Here is a 7,876-nt window from a genome sequence, read left to right as displayed (position 1 = left end):
CCTCATTTTCATCAATGCCAAGGTGAGCCAATGAAAAAAGCCAAGAATTCACAAGGTTTCGGAAACGCGATGATAATAGAAAACCTAGACGCCAAGAAAACCTATGGAAAACCAAGACGCCAAGATGAACAACGAATAGCCAAGATCTTATGAAAAAAGCCAAGGAGTGGTCACACTACTCTCAGGACATTTATAAGCATAACAGCTGAAATGTGATAAGCTCTAGAATCTCTTAACCTGAACCAAATTTCAAAATTTAAACCGAAAAATTGAACTTAGCAGCAATTCCCACTGCTAAAAAAAAGTGTTGATTTGTCTAATTTAGACATAGTTTGATATTTCAGGCATCTTCAGGAGGTGTTCAATTTGACAGATCGGATGCTGTCCATCTGCACGAACAACTGCCTGTGTTGTGCCCAGCAGTATCGTGTGGTGCGAAGCCTATCGTTCCTTATTAACAGTTGGATGGAAGGAAGGAAAGAAATGGAGGGAAGGGATGTATGGAGGGAAGGGAAGAAATGGAGGGATGGAAGGTATGGATCAAACCGATTCTCCTCTCCCCCACCCCCCATTCTATCACTCTCTCCTCCTTCACCTATCTCTTCTCTCCTCTCCCTCTTTCCCCTTCCCATTCCTCACACTCCCCCCCCCACCCTCTTCTTTATCTCTCTCTCTCTCTCTCTCTCTCTCTCTCTCTCTCTCTCTCTCTCTCTCTCTCTCTCTCTCTCTCTCTTCCCCCCTCCACCTCGTCTTAATGTTCACATCAGCAAAGTGATGGGTTTTATTTGCTAGTATATTATATATACACATACCATATGTATATGTGGATGTGTATCATATATGTATATATATATATATATATATATATATATATATATATATATATATATATATATATATATATATATATATATATATATATATATATATATATATATATATATATATATATATATATATATATACACATATACATACACACACACACACACAAACACACATTGATTACACACATTGATTACACACATATTATCGCAGCATATTACAAACACACACACACACACACACACACACACACACACACACACACACACACACACACACACACACACACACACACACACACACACACACAATAATTTTGGGAAATTTTACGGAAAGCAAATTACAATTGATCAAATAAATACAAAGTCTTTCTGTTTTAAAAACAATAATCAAGAGGCAAAGCAATTACAAATCATCTGGCACAATTGATAATTGTACAGCTTGGCTCGATCACAGCATCATATAAAAATAACATCCACAAGTCATCACAAAGATATGCATTACCTCAGTCAAACAATCACGATTCACGTGGGAAAGCAATACAGGATGACCTGGAACCAGCTTAGCTGGCGGGCTTGTTCAGAAAATGACGTCATGTGAAAGGGAACACATGATGATACACACTCAGGAGGGTGGGGGAAGAAAAAGTATTGAAAATTATTACTTTTCCAAAATGTTAACCTATCCACCACATTAGATATCACTTCTCCATGAGGTAGCTTAGCTCCAGGGCCAAAGTTTGGGTAGAGGCTACTATTGTCAAAAATAAATTATATAAACAAGAAAAAGAGCAATCAGGGATTGTAGACCCTCACCAAGACTGCTGTTGTGTGGTGTATTTTTTGTGGTGTTTGTATACTGGTATGTTACATAATTAATAAGACATTATTATAACTGCCACTTAACTGCTGGCAGTGATGACCGGTTACCAAGACGTCCCACTTTGATGCAACCCCCCTTTGATCAGACACCTGACCCTGACCAATGACGTTTTTTTATTATTATTATTCATTATGCAATTGAATTTAGAATGGGATTAATATAAATTCAATTCAAATCTAATGGAAGACCAAATCGGTACAGTCCTGCATTGGAGTAATCAGAAGGAACCCGGACAAGCAAAAAGCAAAGATGAAGTCATCAGGAGGAACCGAGATTGGATTGGGTTTTCACTTGCTACTCTTCTACCCTCAATCCCATCCAGGCACAGCCAAGTGAGCCTTATTTAAAAAAAAAAAACGAAAAAAAACAATAACCCACATCAAAAAGTTTAAATAGTTATGGCTGCCAGACCAGACCATATGTGCAAAGTTTTGCCTCGATCCGATCAAGTTTAAATATAAAACATATATTCCCCACCATGACTGAAGCATAAATGCGAAGTTACACGTCAATCGATGAAGTGGTTCCAGAGAAAACATTATTTAATATTTTCTTCAATCCAATATGGCTGCCAAGCCATGGGACCTATTAATTATTCCTGAACAAACTTGTACACCATGGCTTTCGAAACATTTGTGTGAAGTTTCCCCTAAATTTGTCCAGCCATTCTGGAGAAGATTTTTGAAGGTTTTAGGGTAAATCCAATATGGCTGCCAAACCATGTGACCGATAACATCATATGTGTGAAGATTTTGTTCCTCATGGGTCATATGAATGGTAATTTAAGGTTATGGAATCCATAATCACTTCAGACATTAAATCCTTCCTCTTCTCCTATGGCCTGATTTCCGATTATCAATTTCGTTTCAGACAAAGTTACTCCACCCTGGATATTCTGCTTCTTCTCTCCCAACAATGGATAGAGGTCCTCAATGCCAGACATGAAATCAGAGCCATATCCTTAGACATATCGCGTACTCTTGACACGGTCTGGCACCCTGCCCTGCTCACCAAACATTCTTCCTATGGTATCCAAGGCCATCTCCACTCATGGCTCGCAGACTTCCTCTCCTGTCGCAGTCAACATGTGGCCCTAAATAGAGTTCCTTCATCCCCTCTTCCTGTCCAGGCTGGAGTTCCTCAAGGTAGCGTTCTGGGCCCTGTTCTTTTTCTGGTTTTCATCAATGATCTCTCTGACTCTCTGGAAAATCCTCCATATCTCTTTACTGATGACTCCATCCTCTGCCGTACCATCTGTTATCCCTCAGACCGGCAAGCAGCAGCTTCTTCGCTCACTGCAGATCTGGGTAAAATCACAAACTGGTCCAACACGTGGAACATGTCTTTCAATCCGGACAAATCTCACACTCTCACTATGTCTCTCTGAAAGGACCGTTTAGAACCCCCCCCCCCCCAATCCACTTCCTCAACAATCTTCTGGAAGAAGTCTTTTCTTTCAAGCTTCTGGGTCTCACTATCTGCCATGATCTTTCCTGGGAAAGCTACATTTCCAACCCGGCCTCCAAAGCCAGTTGCCGACTGGGAACCTCCATCGTGCAAAGTCATTCCTCAGCCCACCTGAGTTCCTGACCACTTACAACGCTTTCGTTCGCAGCCTGATGGAGTACTGCTCTCCCCTCTGGGCTGGTGCTCCTACCTCCCACCTTTCTCAGCTTCACGCTGTGGAAACCAAGGCATTTCGGATCATTGGCATCTCCCATGATAAGGCTGAGTCTTTGGGCATCTCACTCTCTCACCGCAGGCAGGTCAGTGGTCTTTCTGTCTTCTACCATCTCCTCTCCAGTCATGCCCACCCCCCTTGCTCTGTCTGTGATTTTTTCCCACCATATTTCCACAGGGCGCTCAAGGTCTACCAACAATCCCCTTCTGGTAAAACTACCAAAATCATGAATCACTGCTCACCTTCACTCTTTCATTCCTCTTTGTTCCCACCTTTGGAATAAACTTCCTCACTCTATTCAATCCCATTCTTCCCTCCAGGTCTTCAAAACAGCTGTTCACCACCACCTCTTATCATCCCACATCCAAATCCTCGATCTTTTCTACCCCCGTTAATCCACCCCAAGCCCATCTCTTTCAAATTCCCTGCTTTCCTTCTTGAAAGTCCCTGTAGTGTCCATCTTGTATACCCCATGTTCCCCACCCCATCCTCCTCCCTTCCACAGATCTCCTAATGTCTCTGTTACCCACTGTTTTGTCCTTCTCACTCCTACTCCTCTTGTCTCATGCCCCCCTTGCTGTGCGTTGTGTGTTAGCTCTCATATGAGCCTCGCCGAGGTATACAAAAAAAAAACAAACGTGCAAAGTTTTGTCTCGATCTGTTCAGCCACTTCAGAGAAGATTTTTGAAGGTTTTTGTTTTTTTTAACAACATGGCTGCCGAATCACGTGACTGATGACATCTTTTTTTTCTGCGGACCATTTTATCCCTAAATGACCCTCAAAATTTTTCAAACTAATCAGATGTGGCATACTCCATATGTGATTATGACATCATAACGAAGGCACCTATGACGTCATAAAAAAATCACACTATTCCCCATGAGGAGTACTTGCCGTTTGTGAAATTTCAATTTTTTCCTTGTTGCGGTTTCAGAGATGGAGGTCCAAAGTTTTTCTGTTATTCCAACATGGCTGTCACACCACGTGACCTGTGACATTATAATTATGATTCAAACATTCTACATGAGTAGTCGCACCTATGGTGAAAATTTCACCTCAATCCGACAAGCAGTTGTGGAGAAAAAACACTAAAGTTCTGTGCGGACAAACAAACAGATAGACAAAGACAGACAGACAAACAAATGGACGGACCCAAACGCATTATTTGGCAAGGGTAATAAATAAACAATCATCCAATGATCTCACCACTGATTTACATATGAAATGCACAAATGGTTATTGGGAAAGTGTGTGTGTGTGTGTGTGTGTGTGTGTGTGTGTGTGTGTGTGTGTGTGTGTGTGTGTGTGTGTGTGTGTGTGTGTGTGTGTGTGTGTGTGTGTGTGTGTGTTTTAGTTATGAAACATGATGGTTTGTATGTTTTTTACATTCTAAGGCTCGTAGTGGAGCTGCCACACACACACACATCTCACACACATGGACACGAATATTCGAGACACAATACAGGACTGTTAGATGAGACACGACACAGCCACTGAGCTTGGAGGAAGTGCCTTAATTTCACAGGGCACTCTGGGTACCATCTAAGTCACAACAATGGTGATGCCTTTCTCACCATACTCAGTGGAGCATTTCCTAAAGATGAATTTCCTCCTCCCTATGGATGCCAACCTATGGTTGTTTGTCCATGCTCTTATCGTTTTAAACGTCCAATGTCGAGCAAGGAAGTAGAACAAACTTGCTCGGGATTTGAACCGCCAACCTCTCTGACTCGGAGCAGATGCTCTAACCGTTACACCACCGAGTCCAGTATTAGTTTTGTGATGATCGCTTTCGATGACCAGCATATGGTGTTATATTTTTTTCAAAAGATATTAATATATTCGAGACTTTGCTCCACCACCTGCAGTTAATATTATCCTGGAGGTGAGCTGTAAATTTCAATATGCATATGTATGTCCACTCCCTGTGGTTGGTTTAAAACTGCCATATGCTTGAGCCTGATCCACTGATTGGTGTATTGGTTTGATTGGGAACCACTGGTTGACAATGGTAAGTGAGGATTTAAAGGACATGCCAGTGATGGATAAGAAAGGGGCATGCAAGTTCTAGTTCAAGATGATTGGTAAATTCTGGAATGAGACGCCAACGAATTGGGCTGTTTGGGATTTTAGACAAAGCAGCTTTTCAAATTAACACACTGCGGGAGTTTGCATGCCATAAACGCCCTCAGGGCTTCCTCCCGGCATCATTGGCTGCTAATGGTCACCTGTCCCTCAACTTGGTCTTTCCAAGTGTTCTCCCACTTCCAGCATCCTCCCTTCAGGTCCGGTTCTTCTCATTTTCTTATATTTTAATCCTGCCACCACCCTCCCGCCCCCTGTCCCTATTTGATTTTACTCCTTCCCCTTGTTCTCTAGCCTCCCCTGTCGGCCCATAGCATTACAATTTGTGATCATCATTGGTTCCTTATTATTATGTGCAATTTAGTTTCTGTTATTGTATGTACAATGAAAGTAGTGTTACTCATTAGTAAACTTCGGTGCAATTTAGACTCGAAATTAAAGATTTGGGAAGAAAAGAGAACAGGTATCAGATGCAGTGGCATTGTGGTTAGAATGTCCACTCTGTGTCGTGGAGGTCAGCAGTTCGATTCTGACCCGAGCAGAGTCATACCAAAGACTGTAAAAATATGTGCTGCTTCATAGCTTGTTCATGATGTTCAGTATTTCGAGGATAAAGGACAAACAAACCCCATGGGATGGCACTCCTTGAGGAAGATTTCTCTCTAAAAGTGCCCCACTGACTGTCGAGAGAAAAGTGCTGCCATGAGATGGCATTGCTGTCACACAGAGTGTTCCAAAAAGTAACTTTTCCCAAGGTCTGTGTGTGTGTGTGTGTGTGTGTGTGTGTGTGTGTGTGTGTGTGTGTGTGTGTGTGTGTGTGTGTGTGTGTGTGTGTGTGTGTGTGTGTGTGTGTGTGTGTGTGTGTGTGTGTGTGTGTGTGTGTGTGTGTGTGTGTGTGTCAGCTCTTCCATGACTCTAAAGAAACTGAAGAAAAAGAAAGAAGACTCATTCGGTTTTCTGAACTTCGCCGAAAGTGCTTTGCAACTACATCACTGTAGTTGTGTGACTACTGTATATGTTTCAAAATCATTCATATTAAGTTCTCCAACCATGGTTATGGTAAAACTGGATACTTCGGTTGGTACCACAAAACCTCACAACATGTGCCTCTGCTCACCTTTCTCAAGAGTGAAAAGCTCTCGGCCTACCTACATCCTTACAAAAACCACAAGGCGGCCAATATCAGAGCTTGCCCCACATTGGCATGCCACAACCTGATTGAACCATGATGCCACATGATCGATGTGAAGTTCGAGTGTGGGATTTTCAATTATATATCATCGCAAAGACATCGGCATGCCAAGTTGTGATTGATCCCCAACTACGGGAATGCCAAAAGGAAGAGGGGCAGAGTGCTTAAAAAATTTGAACGACACTCTTTGACATCATCAGATATGCCTCTGCCCACATTATTACATCATTATGCATACTTGTCCCAAGTTTGATTTAAATCCTTGAACGCAGATTCAAAATATAAAATAATTATGGCTGTCAGACCGTGCGTCCAATCAGGTTGAAATTTAAAACATATTCCACATGACACTAAATCATAACTGCGACGTTTCAAGTCGATTATTGAAGGGGTTCAAGGGAATTTTTTTCCATTCAATCCAATATGGCTGCTCGACCATGTGAGCCATTAATTATTCATGAACACCCTGGTATCCCCAAAGCTTGGGAAACACGTGGGTGAAGTTTCCCCTCGATCTGTCAAGCCGTTCTAGAGGAGGATTTTTAAAGGTTTATTCTTCAAAAAAGAATAGTTGCCAAACCATGTGACCGATGATGTCATAGGTGGAGAACCTTTTTTTCCTTATGGATAAGAGATCATACCTGGAAAGTTTCACCTCAATCTGTTCAGCCATTTCGGAGAAGAAGATTTTTGAAGGCGTCTATGTTAAAAAACAAATATGGCTACCGAACCGCATGACTGATACAATTTATACAACCCCCTCCCCCCCAAATACAATTTATCTCGAGATGACCCACAAAAAATTTCATACTGATCGGATAAAGCGTTCGACGAATGCAATTATGACGTCATAACGAAGCCACCTATCACACTTATTTCCCATGGGGAGTACTAGACATGTGACAAGTTTCAATTTCTTTTTAAAGGAGCAATTTCAGAGATACAAAGGTCCTAAGTTTTTCCTTTTTTCCAACATGGCTGCCACACCACGTGACCTATGACAACATAATTATCATTAAAACGTTCTATATGAGTAGCAGCACCTATGGTGAAAGTGTCCTGTCAATCGGGTAAGGGGTTACAGAGAAAACGGAGAAAAATAGCACGGACAGACGTACATGTACGGACAGACATACAACCCGAAAACATGCCTCTGGCGACTTCATCAGCAGTCAGAACACCTCGGCAATTGAGAGAGAGGGGTGAGATA

The sequence above is a fragment of the Eptatretus burgeri genome, chromosome 7 (assembly GCF_056783735.1).
Source record: "Eptatretus burgeri isolate ZD-2024b chromosome 7, Ebu_testis_v1, whole genome shotgun sequence".
Classification (NCBI taxonomy): domain Eukaryota; kingdom Metazoa; phylum Chordata; class Myxini; order Myxiniformes; family Myxinidae; genus Eptatretus; species Eptatretus burgeri.
This window is presented reverse-complemented; position numbering follows the sequence as displayed.